An 18,154-nucleotide genomic window follows, 5' to 3' on the forward strand; every position below is an offset into this window, starting at 1 on the left:
CCCTTTTTACCAGGATATAATGGAAAAAATGTTTATCTAACCAAAGCTTGGCACAGAATGTCATTTTTGAGAATGATGCTCCTTTAATCCCGTATGATGGACTAATGCCTACATGTATTCTCAGGACACTTGCCTAGGACCTGGCTTACAGGGTCCAAGCTTTGCAGGAGGTGGGAAACATCACCTCCTGGCAGGCCAGGAAATTTAGGAAATTATGGGGTGCTTGGGAAGAAAGCAATTCACCCAAATCTGTAGGTACTTAGGTGAAATCTGTGGAAAGAGTTTCTTTGGCTTGGTTTTTCTAAACTCAAGATAGCAAATTAAAGAGGCTTTTAAAAGCCCAACCTGAGGTTCCTTAAGGAAACTTCCAGGTAGAAGTTAATTTTGTGGGCTTGTCAATAATATATGGCTCTAGACATATAAAACCAAATTAAGGAGGCCTGTACAATAAATTAACACTCTTGTGGCACCTGTATACATTATCAGGCCAAGCCAACAATATTGTTTTTCTGCTTCTTTTCTTTCCCATTGAATTGAAAGTTTCTTCTCTTAGCTCTTTTCTTATCCTCTGTGTCTAGCACAGTGTGTGGCATAAAGAAGGAAGTCAAGATTATTTATCAGAAGAATAAATACCAAATTATGAAATTGTATTTGCCACTGATTTCAACTGTGAGGCAGTGATGGAATGCAAGGGAGGGTGAGTGTGGGGCTGAACTCACCAAGCTGGGTCTCCTCTGCCCAACTCCCAGCTTTAACTGGGGAAAGAGGGAGAAGTCATTAAAAATAAACTCAGAATTAGCTTTAAAAATATTCTAGGAATAAATGAACACACAAGTAAGAATAGTAAACAGTGAGGAGAGATGAAACAAGATGGGCAAAATGTTGATTGTTGAAGTTGCATGCGGTGGCCACATGGGGATTCATTATACTCTTCTTTCTACTTAGGGAATGTTTGAAATTTTTTGTAAGAAAAAGTTTTTAAAAAATGATCTTAAAGGGGAAGGAAATTTTAAAAGGAATTCTGAAGGCTTTGTGAGGAAGGAAGAGACAGATAAGCAAGTCAGTCAGTTTTGTTGTTTTGTTTTTGGGTTTTGGCACCCAGTAGTAAAAACCACACTCTGACCCACATCTGTGTTCCTCTGTTGACTGCCCAGTTCTGGGAGAGGATGTGCAAAACAGCAGAGTTTCCTGGAATACTGAACCTAGAGAGGGACATGGTCAACTGTCATTATTTCAGTCCTGAGTCCTGGCAAGCTTCACTCTAGACACTGGTCCTTTGGCTGAGCCATTTCAGGTCTGATACTGGGCGGCGGCCAGATACTGTCATGAGCAGAATGGGAATGGAATGCTCTAAGGGCTGAGGAGGAGGCAGGAGAGGGGTGTAGGTGTGTGGAGGGAATCAGTGCTGGAGACCCTAGGAAGGGGGAAGCACTGTGCCCTGTATTCATCATTCCCTCCCCCAACAGTGATTCTGGAGGGAATGAGGAGAAGAGGAGTCAGCCTGGCCCTGGGAGTGAGGAAGCAGGAGAGAGAACAGGCATTGCTCATTTGCCTTGGAGTACAAACGTTCCTTCAGACCACCTTCAGGTCTCTGTGGCTGCAGACAGGGCCAAGCTTATTGGTAAACACAGGATAAAAGTCACCTAATGACATGTGATTCTTGAAGTTTCTTTCCAATACACTCCAAGAACTTCTCTCATGCTAGCTGGTCACAGTGTGTAAGACTCCACTGTTGGAGAGACATTCCTTTAACATTTATCATTTTTTCCTGCCTTTTTTTTAAATGAAATTATTCCTGAAACAGTTGACATATTTAATTGGGCTTGTAGTCAATATCAATTTAATGTGATTGCCTCTGAAAGATGAGAAAAAATAAAAGCTAGCATTTATAATAAGTGCCACGGAATTAAGTACTTTATTTACATTATGTCATTTAACACAGTGAGGTGATTGATGCTATAGTGCAGCTCCATTTTATAAATGGGGAAGCAAAGCATTAGGAACCTTCAGTAAAATATCTAAGATCGTCCAGCTAGTAAATGACAGAGTCAGCATTTGAACTCAGAGTTGTCTGACTGGAAATCCATGTTCTTGGAAGTTCCATTGCGGACAGAATTCTTGGCAATCCCTGAGATCATAAGGGTACTAGACACTAGGACTGAGAAGGAGAGAACACTGGTAAAGATATGCGTGTGTGTGTGTTTGCTGGAGTGGAAGATGCCTATTTGTAAAATGGTTGATAGGTAATGGTCACATGACTCTTTTAGAATGGTCACAAAGCCTGAAACAGCGAACTTTACAGAGAAAGGCCTTCAAACAATTGTTACTATGTGTATTTCAACTTGAGGTAGTGGTCAAACAAGTTGTAGTGGAACAACATTTAATTCAATTGGCAAGAAGTCTCTGAAGTTAGAAGATAAACTAGCTAAACTCGTGGGCTGTAATCTTTCAGTTAGCAAGGACACTTTTTATTATTCCCTGCCCCCTTGGGTCCCTGTAAGCTACATTTGTTAAGTTACAGTTATCTCTCTTGCTTAGACTGAGATAACAAAGTCATCCAGAAAGGTCAGACGATGCGCTCAGGAAGGGCTTCAGGAGGTGGAGGCAGCACCGATACCCCAGCACATTGGATCCCGTGCTCAACTCACAGGCCCACACTTGATTCTGTCTGTGCATCTGGAGTTTTTCAGTCTCACGGGACTGACTCATACAAACCAGTCCCAAAATGACACTATAAACAACAGCTACATTGAACACTATGTGCAGTGGGAAATACCCCTGCCCCACACAGTCTGTCTCTCACTTAAGTGGGAGACCAAACCATGAAGAGATGTTTGCTTAGTGAGCAGGCATGGGAGTAGTGTTGAGATTCATTCCGGCAGGGTGGGTGGGGGGAGACATTCCTGACTGGGATTTAAGGGCTGAGCCAGCATCATAGCCCTGAGCAGTGCTGGCTACAAGGAAGCAATTCCCAAAATTTAGAATTTCCCTTTCTAATCTCCAAGCTCCCCCATCTCCTTCTTAAAGTATATTATTAGGCTTGTTGGTTTGTATTCTTTTATACTCCACCTTGTTCCAAGATAGGAGTAAAGATATCCTGCAAAACTGTCTGCAATAAATGATAACCCAAATCAAATTTAGTTAAGAGAAAAGAGGCAGGACACAGTTTGATTGGTTGGACTTTAGTTGTGAGGATGCTAAAATCAATATACTTCCCTAAACCTGCATTTTCGTCCCCAAAGCTGGGGTGTGTCGGTTCTTGGCGCCTCCCCCCATTGATAGATTATGAGTTTGGGTAGATTAGGAGTTTGATTTCACAAATGGTGGCTACTATTTACCAAAGGCTGATCTTAGCTGAGTAAATCCTCAGATGGTACCAAAAATTTCAAGTTTTGAGGAAATTTTGCTGTTATACTCATGAATCACCGCAATTTAATTAATTTAATTTTCCTATTTGTATTAATTTTTACAAAATTTACCAAGAAGAGTTTTTGATGAGAATGAGATGACCACAGTTTCCACAGTGGATTGATATAATTCCAATAAACTTAGTTTTAGTTAGTATGTTATAGGTTTATTTAGAGTAAATTTGTGGTTTTCATGAAGATTTCTACAATGTTAAAATTAGCTCACAGACCTCCATTTTTACATTCTTCCATATAAGAAAAATCTTGAAAGGACAGTCAACAAGTGCATCAACAGAAAAAGCCTACGTCAAGAAAGTAGACATAGGTGCCCCTCCAAAGCCAGTATTTTCCCTGAACAGAGAATCAGCCCACGTGAGAATAACTAAGCTAGCCTTTAAGCTAAAGGAGCCCACTTTTCTTTCATGAAACTGTGTCTGGTGCTCTCGCCACGTCGTTGTCAGGGCAACCAGTGATCCAAGGAGCAGAGGCTTTTTCCATGTGAAGCCCAGACACCCTGGTAAGGTGACCAGATGAAGAAGCCAGCCCCATGGGCATGATGCTCCTAAATGGCACGTTACAGAGCCAAGAACAGAAGCCTCTCACCAAGGAGAAATTTTGCCTTTTCTGTACTTTCTTGAGACCAGAGACCAGGTTCACTTGGGTCAGCAGACCCTGGTGCAGAAGCTAGCACAGAACAGGCATACAGCAAGGTTCGGTGGAGGAGAGAGCAAAGGAGGGAAGGCGAGAAAGGGGAAGGAGGATGGGATCTCCCAGAGCAACGGTCTAGCCCACAGCCTGGAGGAGAGCAATGGAGATGAGCAAGAGGAAAGGAAGAGTAGGGGCTTTGAGAGAGAGATGCCCTTCTGACAGCTTCCAGGTTCCCATGCTCAGAGTCTCTCTTACCTTCCCCAGTATGTGGTTACTCTCGCCTAGCTGGCCAGAGACATGACTGAAGTTCTGCCTTCAAAGATGACAGCTGGGGAAATAAGAAAAAGGAAAGCACTTAGAGTCTGTAGTAAGACATCTTGATAAGTAAGATGTATGCAGACCTCACTGAATTAACATTGATCAGCTTAGCTGAGATAACGGTAATGTTGTTTTATTGGTGAATGTCCCTATTCTTAGAGATGCATGCTCATATGTTTAAAAGTGACTGACATGATGTGTACAACAGCTTACTTCCAAATGGCTCAGGGAGAAAAAGGAAGTATGTATGGCAAAATATTAACAAATGACAAATTAGGCAGAAGGTATACTAGTTCATTAACTACTCTTTCTTTTTTCAAAAAAATGATTTTATTTTTCCTTTTTCTCCCCAAAGTGCCCCCGGTACATAGTTGTATATTTTTAGTTGTGGGTCCCTCTAGTTGTGGCATGTGGCATGCCACCTCAGCCTGATCTGACCAGCGGTGCCATGTCCATGCCCAGGATCGGAACTGGCAAAACCCTGGGCCACTGAAGTGGAGAGTGTGAACTTAACCACTTGGCCACGGGTCCAGCCTCTAACCACTCTTTCTTTGCTTTTACAGGTTTGAAGATTTTTGAAGTAAATAGTTGGGGACAAAGTGGACATTAATAATTTCTACAAAATATATCAAATCCACAGAAAGTACACCAAACTCGTAACAGTGCTCATCTTGGACAAGGAGATATAAGGGTTCTTTTTTTTCATTTATTTTGTACCTTTTATTGTCCAATTCTTCTACATTGATATGTATTGCTTTTGTAATCATATAAGATTTTTATTTAAATTTTAAATACACATGTATCTGTGTATATATTGTTAAGGCCACAGCAAGGATTATTCCTTCTGTCCCTGTGGCCTCTCTCACTGCACCAAACAGCCTCGAGCCCCTGTCCCAGCAAAGCAAGGCCCCTACAAACCCCATTTCTCAGCAAATGCACTCATGCATATCACTAGCCCCATAACCCTCTTCCCCACAAATACTTTCCTCATAAACTACTGGCCTCATGTTACCGAAACTGAAGTGGGTTCACTCCTGGCGAGTGAAATCAGACTCTACACCGAAAGTAGTTGTCTCACAAAGTAAAGTGTATTTGCAGCAAATAGGAGACCATGAGGAATCATTTCCAAAGCCATGGCACCCCCGAACAAAGGGAAACATGGACATTTATTTTGGACAGAGAATGAACATTCAAAAAGGAGAGGTGGGATTCTCTTGTGTTGGCTCAGTTGGAAAACACGCCTCCACATGCATTGCAGGTTATGGTAATGAGGCCTAAGCTCCTCCTGGAGAGATCTTAGTATTAAAAATAAGGCAAAGAAATCAAAACTACACTAAGATATCACCTTACACCTGTTAGAATGGCAAAAATAATGAAAATAAAAAGTAACAAATGTTGGAGAGGTTGTGGAGAAAAAGGAACCCTCATACACTGCTGGTGGGAATGCAAACTGGTGCAGCCACTATGAAAAAACAGTATGGAGATTTCTCAAAAATTAAAAATAGAAATACCATATGACCCAGCCATCCCACTACTGGGTATCTATCCAAAGAACTTGAAATCAGCAATTCCAAAAGTCCCATAAACCCCTATGTTCATTGCAGCATTATTTACAATAGCCAAGACATGGAAGCAACCTAAGTGCCCATCAGCTGATGATTGGATAAAGAAGATATGGTGTATATATACAATGGAATACTACTCAGCCATAAAAGGATAAAATCATCCCATTCACAACAACATGGATGGATCTGGAGGATATTATGTTAAGTGAAATAAGCCAGATAGAGAAAGACAACCTCTGTATGACTCCACTCATATGTGTAAGTTAAACATGCGGACAATGAGCATAGATTAGTGGTTACCAGGGGAAAGAGGGGGGGAGGGGGTGGGCACAAAGAGTGAAGTGGTGCACCTACAACATGACTGATAAACAATAATGTACAACTGAAATTTCAGAAAGTTGTAAACTATCATAATCTCAATAAAAAGTAAAAATAAAATATGACAATATATTTGACCTCAAGTAATCAAAGAAATAAAAATTATGAAAACCAAAAAAAAAAAAAATAAGACAAAAGTCTTAGTTGTCATAACTCTGGTAGTGAGGCTTGATCTGGTTCAGGGTTGTTGGTGATTGTGTCTCCTTAACATGACAAAAGGAAAAAAGAACAATTTGGAAAAACAATCAAGATATCCAAATCCACCCTTCAGGTCCTCGGGGTAACTTGTCGGTGACACACACAAAACATACTCCCTCTAAACAGCTCTCCTGGAACAAATGGCTTCCTTCACCACTGACTGCACCTCTGTGCAAGGCTTCCACCCGTGAACCACTCCTTCCCCAAGGTTCCTGGTAACCCTTTCTCCACCTATCCTCTCTGTCACCCCTCAATCCCCTGAGGAATTCCTCCTGCTCTGCTGCTGAGGATTTCTCAATTGCTGAGCTAAGAGGTTGCCCTTCCCTGCCTGAGGAAGCAGTGAATTGCTTCCACTTGTGTCTGGGATCAGTCACAGCTCCCTACTCTTCCTAACTTAGCCCCTCAACTCCTCACCTCCCACCCTGCAGTGGGTCAAGCAGAAACGGACAGGCATGGATACATGATTATTGTAACATGAAAGTACAGTGTAACACCCCACCATCCTTCCATATAACTAGAGTGTTGGAGAAGTGTACTATTGGTATTCAGGCTTTTGCAAACAAGTCCTAAGTGACTTGATTTGAATAGAATTTTAGAGGTTGTAAGGTCAAAGATTTCCCTCCAAAACTTTGCCAAATACTCATCTGGCCCTTGCGTCAATACGTTAAGAATGTAAATCACCAATTTCCTTTTTGTGGAGCTCTTCACAAATTGAGTAGAATCAGACTCCTTGTTCTAGTTTGAACTCTCCAAAGTTGCACAGAACAAATATGATTTTTCTTGTACTTGGACAAACCTTTTAAAATGATAGAAGACAGTTCCTCACCTCCCTGTTTCATCCCCAATTTGCCACCAAGCTTTACTCCCCTTGGACCTTTCCTAATCAGCCTAAACGTGTGATGAATTTCCACATATTACCCACCCACGTCACGGTAGGATTAAAACATGTGGCGACAAAAGTCCTGAATCTGAGTCCTGCCTTAGCCATTCATTTGCTGTGTGATGGTGGAAAAGTCAGGTGACCTTTCTCTAAGCCTCTCTTTTCTCATCTGAAGAATAAAGATGAGAATAATATGAATGACACTTAGTCAATGGTCTCTATAAATATCAAAACTCCAAAGGACAAAGAATGTAACATCTTCTGTAGACGGTAAAGCACTGTGTACACATTACACGCTGTGATATTCACATTAAAGGTCCAATCACAGCAGGAGTGTCTTCCTCTCTCCATCATAGATTAGATCCTTCACTACTTGGCACTTTTGGTAAAATTTGGCCACACACTTTAGGATTCAGCATCAATGGTTCTTTTGGAATGATTGTGGTGATGATTACTCCAGGGGAATCAGTATATTTATAATAAGAATGGTCCAGCTTCATTCTCTTATTTTTAAAAATGGTTCAACATAGTTGCTACAACCTCCCTCTGTACTGGCCTTTCCTCCACACTCAATCAGCATTATAACAGCTTCTTTCCAGATTTCAAAGCCTGGCCACATTATCCAAGTATGTCCCAAAGTCTGGAGCCTTTGGGGTCTCTAAGCTGGATTTTAGCACTCAGGTTCTGGGGAGGAAAGGCTGCCTTCTCTCTAATATCTTTGCAGAGGATGTAACAGTGTCCTTACCCTGCAGGGACCACCTTGTAGAACTCTTTCTCTGCTGCCCTCTTATGCGCAGGTGTTCAGTCAAAGCCAAGCTCCCAATGAGGCCTCATTTCCTTTCATTATCGAGGGACCCTACTGGATGGCACAGTTGTAACTGTAGTATAAGCAAGTCACAGAGTACCCTATCAGTAATCAATTAAAGGTGCCATTGAACTCCCAGACAATAGTACAAACCATTTTGTCTCCTCTCTCATTTCACACCCAAGTCCCAGTTGGGTTCTTTCCATTTCAAGATGTCTCCCATCATTAAAAAAATTAAAAAAAATTTTTAAGCCCCTTCCCTTGACCCCACATCCTTCCTCCAGCCATCACTCCCTATATAGCAAAATTTCTCAAAGGAGTTGTTTGTACATGCGGTCTCTACTTTCTCATCTCTCATTCTTTCTGGTGTTATCCTTGTTGCTCCACTGAGACTAATTTTCACGGTCAGCAGTGACCTTGACACTTGCTTTCCAACCTCCTACTTCCTGATTTTCCACCTACCTCACTGAGAGGTCATTCTCAAACTCTTTTGCTAGATCCTTCCCCTCAGCCTGATTTCTGTCCCCAGATGGTATCATCCAGATCATTTGTTTTAAAGCCATCTATATGCTAATGACTTCCAAATTTATACATCTAGCTTAAACTTCCTCTCTCTGATTCCAGACTCATTTATCCAACTGCATACTCCACATGTCCACCTGGAGGTCTAATCTTGCCAAACTTAACAGCTGTAAAAGAAGACTCTTCATTACCTGCCGAAACTGCTCCTCCCTTAAGAGTCTCATCTGAGTAAATGGCAACTCCATTCATTGAATATGTCAGGCCAAAAACTTAGGAATGATTCTTGGTTCATCTTTTTCTTATACCCTGTTTCTGATATATCAGCAAGTCGTTCCTGCTCTATCTTCTTAAATATCTCCAGAATCTGATCTCTTTACCACCCATATCACCACTGATGCAAACCAAAACCTACTTTTAGTCTGGTCCTCCACAGTGGTCTGCTATCTGATCTCCCTACCACCATTTTTGCTCTATATGATTGATTTTCTACAAAGCAGGCAGTGAGGTGGTTTTTTGTTTTGTTTTTTTAAGATGAATTAGTTACAAGTCCTTTCAGTAGCCTTTTTTCATGCTCAAAATAAAACCCAAACTTCTTCCCGTGGTCTACTCCATCTATCCATATCTCTGACCTTACCTCCCACAACGATTCTTGTTGTTCACTCTAATAACAGTGGCCTTCTTGCTGTTGCTAAATTGCTCAATTTCCTGAGAACCTTTATGCCAGCTGTACCTTCTGTTTGAACACCTCCCTTAATCATTGCATCCCTCATTTATTCAAGTCTCGATTCCAGTGGCAGGTCCTCAGAAAGACTTTCTGTGTACTAACTTATTTAAAATCTCTTGTGCCTTCATTACCTTTTTTTTTTTCAGATAGCTTTTCTGAAATGTATTTTACATATTATAAAATTCACCCATTTCAGAGCCAGTCCTGATGGCCTAGTGGTTAAAGATTGATGCTCTCCACTTTGTTGGCCAGGGTTTGGTTCCCAGTCGCAGAACCATACCACTGTTTGTCAGTAGTCATGCTGTGGCAGTGCCTCACATAGAAGAAATAGAAGGACTTACAACTAGAATATACAATTGTGCACTTAGTCTTCGGGGAGGGAAAAAAGAGGAAGATTGGCAATAGATGTTAGCTCAGGGAGAGTCTTTCCCACCAAAAAAAAAAAAATTCACCCATTTCAGGTATACCCTTCAATGATTTTTGCTAACTTCACTCAGTGTTCAACTGTCACCATGCAGTTTTGGAATATTTTCACTCTCCAAATAAGATCCTTTATGCCCATTTACATTGATGTCCTTTTCCACCCTGAGCCCCAGGAAACCACTACCCTACTTTCTATCTCCATAAGTTTGTCTTTTCTGGACATTTCATATAAATGGAATCAAAGGATACATGTTCTTTTGTATCTGGATCATTTTACTCAGCATGTTTTGGAGGTTCATGCATGATGTAAGATGTGTCAGTAGTCTGTTCCATTTTAGTCTGAATAGTATTCCATTCTAAGGACACACATTTTGTCTATCCATCCACCAGTTGTTTCCCATTAGGGGCTATTTTGAGTAGTGTTACTGTGAACATTTGCGTGTAAGTTTTTGTGTGGAAATCTTTTCATTTCCCTTGGGTGGACATCTAGAAGTAGAATTGCTGGGTCATATGGTCATTTTATGCTCAACTTTTTGAGAAACTGTCAAACTGTTCATCCAAAGTGGTTACATCATTTTACATTCCCACCAGCAATGTGTGAGGGTTCTTGTTTCTCTGTATACTTGTCAACATTTGTTAACATCTATCTTATCTATTATAGACATTCTAGTGAGTATGAAATGGTATCTCATTGTAGTTTTAACTTACCTTTCTTTCCTCCGTTACTATTCATCCCCTTTCTTTGATTACTTTTTGTTAACAGTTATCATTATCTTAGATATTTATATGTTTCTATTTATTTGTAGTCTGACTCCTCAGTTTAATGTCAGTTCCGTGAAGTCAGGAACACTGTTTTGTCCTTCTCTGTGTCCTCAATCCCTAGAACATTTGTTGAGTAAATGAAGAAACATACCTTCCTCATGAGTTCATATTTCTCAATGCTCAGCAACCTGGAAAGACACACCTGATGAGTGTCCTCCCTGGGATGTTGAAATGCGTCAAGTTTCCCCAAGGTTTTATGGGCAGGCAAGAGTTAGAAGGGGATAATTTTGGTTTTTCCCAAAAAACCACACACACACATACACATATATGCTGACATTTCTATCTACAGCTTAATACATCTGATTATCAAAAGGACAAAGTTCAAAATAAATGCAGAAAAAATAGACAAACCTCAATATAATACAGGGTTGTCAGGTAAATGTTATAGTTATCTGAGTGCCCACTATGTTAAAAAATGTTAATACAAGGAAAAAATTGATGACAAAACCTGACTCAGACAGCACTTGAATAAATCAAACAGGGTTATTTATTCAAAGGGCACAGAATAAAGTCAGCTCTATGAGAGAGATGAACAAATTTTCCAATTCAGATAGAAGTACAAATGTCTTGATTCCAACACCTTCATCAGAAGGGTGCATTGTTCCTGAAAACTCTAAGTAAGTTAGGGTCATATTAGACTTTATGGAAATATAAGAGTATCTCTCAGTCCAGTCTAGTTGTACTCAACAGCAAGTGTGAATACGCTCAGAGCCCCTCCTTGGGCAGATGCACCTCACCTGTTTAAGGGTCACACAACACACAACACTCCTGCCAGGTGCAGTTTGGTTCTCTAAGGTGTCTCTCTCAAACTCTCCAGCCTAGTCCATTCTGGTCAGAGAACACTCCTGAACTCAGTATTGTGGAATCATAACTGAGATCAATTTCCTAGGTTTTTGGGATTCCTGCTAACAGGACTTAGGCCCACCATAGAGCTATCCTGAAGTGAAAAGTTGGTGAGTTGAAATATTTTAGAAGCTGGACAACCTCAAAGAATGGCAGATTGGGTGACATAGCATCATGGCGGCATGAGAGGCTCCCTTTGTCTCTCCCCCTCAATTTACAACTAGTAAAACATCCATAACTCAACAAAGGCTCCTTTACCCAACAGACCAGGACAAGTAGAGATCCACACATCAGTACATTAGAAAGTGGGTGGATTGGAAAACAAAGACGTGAGATTAGGGAACAGCAGAGGCTGTGCCCATGATACAGCCCCTGGCTGCAGCCACTGAAGCCATAGCCCCAGGGTACCCAGAGCAACAACAGAGGAGATGAATAACACACAGGCCTTCAAGTCACAGTGGTAGCTGCAGCCACAGAGAACCAAGTAGCAGCAATGGTGGGGCCGAGATCCCAGTCCCACCAGCCATAGTGCCACCTGTGACTCCAGGCCCCACACTACTGGTGGTGATGTCCATAAATCCAACAACCCAAATGGGGCAGAGGTTCCCATGACCCTAAACCCCCTCAGCTCCCCAACACATGGCAGAACCTGTAACACAGACAAAGTGATATAATCAAAAGTGTATACACCCAATTTTGGGAAAAGTACACTTTATTAGTACAAATGTGGTTACAATTAGAAAAGTGACTGTATACAATAACATCCTTGTATGTAATATATCTGCTGAATGAGCAGAATGAGCCACCCAGCTAGTTTTTCTGCCAAATACATGTTTTCCTTTTTAATTTGTTAACAATTTTAGCGTGTTATGTAATTCTCAATGAATAAACCAGAGAATTAATTTCTAAATGAAGTAATTAATACTTTAAAATGTTATACTTTAAGTTTTCAGAGTGTGAGGTTTTATATCAGTGTAAGATGAGCCTGAGTTAGGAGTCAGATGTTCAGATCCTGGTCCTTGGCCTGACAATGACAGTTTGGTTTGACCTAGGGCACCACTTAGCTCACTGAGCCTCAGTTCTTTCACCTCTAAAGTGAGAATATTAACCTTCCCCTGTCAATATCATAAGATTATTATCAGAATTAAAATAGGTAAGTAAGGTACATGAATATTCTTTTAAACAGAAAAGCACCAGCCAAATGCAGGCTGTCATTATTCTAATGGGCTTGTTTAATGTGTCATAATATAATTGAAATTGTCTTCTAAGGTGTTATGCCAAACACAGTGGAAATAAGTGAAATTTGCTTTCTTTCTCAAACTGATTGGTACGTTTGGAATGTAAACTGAATATGATTGTACAGAGACTTTGAAAAGAAGAAATATTAACTTTTGGGAAAAATGCAACAAACAAATTCTAGAGCTGAAGAACTCAATAAATGAGATGAAGAATGCATTAGAAAGCATTAGGAAAAGAGCAGACCAGATGATAGAGAAAATTAGTGAGGTCAAAGACAGAAATGTAAGAATGATTCAGGTAGAAGAGGAGAGAATATTAAGATTTTTAAAAAATTAAGTAATTCTGTGAGAGCTTTCCAACTCCATTAGGAAAGGCAACATAAGGATAATGGATTTCCCAGAAGGAGAAAAGTGAAAGAAGTGAGCAGAGAGTATACTTAAATAAATAATAGCTGAGAACTTCCCAAACCTGGGGAAGGAACTGGACATAGAAATCCACCAAGTTAGTAGAACAACAAATTATCTCAATGCAAAAAGATCTTCTCCAACACATGTTATATGAAAACTGTCAAACATCAGGATAAAGAAAGAATTTTAAAGGCAGCCAGGGGCAAAAACACAGTAACATACAAAGGACACCCCTTAGGTTACTAGCAGATTTCTCAGAAGAAAATCTACAGGCCAGGAGAGAGTGGAATGGCATACCCAAAATAGTGAAAGATAAAAACTGTCAGCCAAGAATACTCTATCCAGTAAAGTTGTCCTTCAGGTATGAAGGAGAGATAACGGCTTTCCCAGACAAAAAAAAGGTGAAAGAGTTTATCACCACTAGACCTGACTTACAGGAAATGTTGAAAGGAGTCCTTCTACCTGAAATCAAAAGACAAAAGTATGCAAAACTTTGAGTAACGTTATAAACAGACATACAGAATCAGAATGTTGTGACTCTATTATCAGAATAGGTTGTTAAAAACTTGATTATACCTTAAACGTTAAAGGGGAGAAAAGTTTTAAAAATAATTATAACTACTTTAAATTAGTAATGAACTCACAGTAAAAACAGGAATATTTGTGACAAAAAAACCATAAATGGAGAAGAGAAAAAAATGGCACCTGTATAGGAAAATGAGAATAAGATACCATCAACAGAAATAGATCTATCTCATCATGAGGTGTTTTATATAAACTTCATGGTAACCACAAAACAGAAAGCTAGCACAGACATGAAACATATAAAAAGATGAAACTGAGAAAAATAGCACAGAAAAGCATCAAACTGGAAAGGCAGGCAGAAATACAAAGAAAAAGAAAAAATGGAAATATAGAACAACCACAAAACAAAAGATAAAACAGCAGTTATTAAGCTCTCATATATCAATAGTCACCCTAAATGTAAATGGATTGAATTCACCAATCAAAAGACACAGAGGCACTGGATGGATTAAAAACAAGACCCAACTACATCCTGCCTCCAAGAGACCCATCTCAGCTCTAAGAGAAACATAGGCTCTGAGTGAGGGGATGGAAGACAATACTACAAGCAAATGGCAGCCAAAAGAAAGCAAATGTAGCCATGCTTATGTCAAAACAAATTGTCCTCCACCTGAAAAAGGTAGCCAGAGACAGAAAGACATTATATAATGATAAAGAGGACAATCTTTTCTGAAGATATAACCTTTATTAATATGTATGCACCTAACATAGGAGCACCAAAATATATGAAGCAATTATTACCAGATCTAAAGGGAGAAATGGACAGCAATATAGTAATAGTGGGGTACTCTAACACCCCACTTACATCAGTGGATACACCATCAGACAGAAAGTCAACAAGGAATCATCAGCCTTAAATGAAATATGGGACCAGATGGACTTAATAAATACTTAAAGACCATTGCATTCAAAGCCAGCAGAATACACATTTTTCTCAAGTGCACATGGAACGTTGTCAAGCATAGACCATATGTTGGCACACAAAACAAGTGTCAATAAATTTAAGAGATTGAAATCATATCAAACATCTTTTCTGATCACAATGGTATGAAACTACAAGTCAAATACAAGAAGAAAGCTGGAAAAATGACAAATATGTGGAGACTAACACCATGCTATTGAACAATTATTGCATCAATGAAGAAATCAAAGGAAAAATGAAAAAATACCTGAAGATAAATGAAAATATGATATACCAAATTATATGGGATGCAGCAAAACTGGTACTAAGAGTGAAGTGTATAGCAATACAAGCCTACATCAAGAAACAAGAGAAATCTCAAAAATCTATCTTTACACCTACAAGAACCAGTAAAAGAAGAACAAATGAAGCCCAAAGTCAGTAGAAGGAAAGAAATCATAAAAGTCAGAGTGGAAACAAATGAAATGGAGACTAAAAAGACAATAGAAAAGATGAATGAAACTAAGAGATGCTTCTTTGAAAAGATAAAATTGACAAACCTTTGAGCTAGACTCACTAAGAAAAAGAAAGAGAAGGCTCAAATAAATAAAATCAGCAACAAAACAGAAGTTACACACACTACCCTCTTGGCCCCTTTGTCTTTTGAGGAAGACTTGTGTTGGACGAGCTTCTAATAGTGGTGACATTTCAATTATTAGTAGTACAAAGTGGAAGAGGAATTTTGTACAGAAAGTTTAGAAAAGTCTTTCAAATTATCCTTTGTTTGGTAAATGACCTACTTAACTGAGCCAAGCACTAAGAAAAAGCATCCTGGAATGGCCCTCTCACCCTTCTTTCATCAGTTCTTTGTACCTCCATCCAGCTCTAAAACTCTACCTGGACCTGTAGGCAATTATGCTAGCATCTGCCATTTGTCTCTGAGACAGCTGGTTTAGAGGGAAGTAGTGTGTATCCTTTAGACATAATCACAACTATAACTTGTTCATCTAATGAGATGACTTATAGACATTTCTATTTAATCGAGTTATTAAATATCTCTGTATAACAGTCTCAGCTCAGAAAATGTTAAAGTGAGAATATAAAAATAGTCATTTCTCTCAAGGGCCTTACAGTCTTAAGAGGTACATTTGTAAAGCCATGAAGTGTTTATATAAGGTGGTATAAAATAGGTACAAGTCACATGTGATGGAGTCCAAAGGATGGACGGATTGCATACACTGGACCCTGAGGATTGGGTGTTTAGGGAAAGTTTCATAGGAAACTCTGACTTAGTCTCAAAGGATGGAGGGGAGGGAGATTTCACACCAGGGTGTGCCAAAGCACAGAGCTGTGAAAAGTACTAGGCATGCTTATGCGTCATTGTTACAACAGGTGTGACTAGACCAGAGGACATGAAGGGCTCTAGTGAGATATGAGCAAATGGGTATTTGGAGGTTAGAAGAGGGCCGCATGTAGCACCTGGCTTTCTTACCCTTGATCTGCCTTTTGATGAGATGAATCAGGATCCGGAATGGTGCCACCTGAGAAATATGTCCCAGAGAGACTTGAGTGGAATATTGAAGAGCATTCTAGCTTTATAGATTTACTAAACGGGTTTACCCATTTATCCTGTAGACGGTGTCGTGTATTTCATGATAGAATACTAGATTCAAGAAGAAGGTTGTGAATTTGATGTCTTTATTCAAGAATCTAATTCCTTAGTTTTAAGTTAAATTACAAAAAGTAGAACTCACCTGCTTTATTCAAGTGTATATTACTATATTCATGTTAAGGCATTAAATGTACTCCCATCCTGACAGAAAATAAAATTGTGTATTCTTTATAGTCCAAACTAGGAGGTATGACAATTAAGTAGCTGCAGGCAAGTAATAGCCATTTAATAATAAATATTAATTTAATAATAAGTAATTAGAATGAATTCTAAATTCACTAGAATTCTAGGTTCGATGCTGTATGGATTGGAGAGAGAAAACATGAACACAGAAAATGTCTGCAATTTCTTTTTTTAGGACAGCTTTATTGAGATATCATTCACATACAATAAAATTCACCCATTTAAAGTATATAATTCAATGGTTTTTAGTATACTCACAAACAAGTGCAATTATAACCACAATCAATTTCCAAATATTTTCATCACCTCAAAAGGAAACCTGGTACATTTTAGCTAGCATTCTGCCCATCCGCCCACATCCCCAGCCCCAAGCAACCACTCATCTTCTTTCTGCTCTACAGATTGAATTAGTTTGGACTTCATATGGATGGAATCCCATATGGAATCATGTGGACTTTGTGCCTGGCTTCTTTTACTCAGCATAGTGTTTTCAAGGTTCATCCAACTTCTAGCGTGTTTCAGTACTTCACTCCTTTTTATAACCAAATAATATTCCATTGTATGGGTATACCACAATTTGTTTATCAAGTGTCTTCAATTTCAAAGTGCCAACCAACCCAGCCCACTGAATGACTCAGTGCAGGTGAATGAAAGAATAAAAGCAAAAAGTCACAGGAGACAGTTCTGGAAGGGCCACCTACAGAAGGGCAATTCTTGAAAAAAACTGGTGGTGAGACTATTCTTCTCCAGAGGGGCCTGTAGAATGCCTGAAAAATGGATTGATTTTCTTGAGTCTCACGATAGATGTCAAAACACACACATTTCATCAAGTCAGCCCTTCTTCCCTGAGCCTATCATGGTCATCTGTATCAACATGAATAATGTTTATTAATCATGTACTTTGTATAGAACATTGTCCTAAAACCATGATATGTTGGTAATGAGACAAAGTGCTTGCAGTCTAGATGGAGACAGGAAATATGCATAAAAAAAGAAAAATGGGGCTGAGTTAGTTGTGCCCTCTATGCTTACTTTCTGGTCTTTTCAAATGTTCTATTGTCTTGGTTTAGAAAAACAGTTTTGAAAAAGCACCATAATATGTAATGTGTGAAAAGTAGCATATGCTAAGTGCTGATGATAACATGTGCTGCAGACCTTCCGAGAAGAGAACCAACGCAGGGGATGGGGAGTGGGAAAAGGACTGGGAGACTTGAGTTGGGCCTTAGAGGGAAGATAGGTGGAGGATGTGGCAGAAAGCACCACATGCAGGCATATTCAGGAATGTTTAATCATTTAACAGACTGAACTGGTTAAATTGAAGAAGTCATGAATGGGAGCAGTGGGAGATAAGGTGGAGAGGGGCTACATTGCTTAGGGCTCTGATCCCAGGCTGAGGAGTAAGAACCTTATTTTCTAGGCAAGATGGGCAGCCATATTTAACTAAGCTTTTTAACTAAGGACTGACAGGTGAAAATCACACTGCAGTATTTTGACGGATTGAAGCCTAAGTAGAAACAGGGAGGCTTGTTTTGATGGTAGAATTACCTTCACGCCAAATTAGCTGTAAAGAACAGCATCATTGGTGGTGTTAAATATTTAATTTTTAATCAGGTTGAGGTCTTTTGTGGTATTTA

The 18,154-nt window shown here is 39.6% G+C and overlaps 1 protein-coding gene across 1 annotated transcript in view; it reads left to right on the forward strand.

Annotated features, from left to right (window-relative positions):
• LOC103565260 (purine nucleoside phosphorylase) overlaps nucleotides 1-18,154 on the forward strand; it is a 57,803-nt gene that overhangs the window by 25,710 nt on the left and 13,939 nt on the right. The gene's annotated exons all lie outside the window — the stretch shown is intronic.

Source organism: Equus przewalskii, chromosome 1, assembly GCF_037783145.1.
Source record: "Equus przewalskii isolate Varuska chromosome 1, EquPr2, whole genome shotgun sequence".
NCBI lineage: Eukaryota > Metazoa > Chordata > Mammalia > Perissodactyla > Equidae > Equus > Equus przewalskii.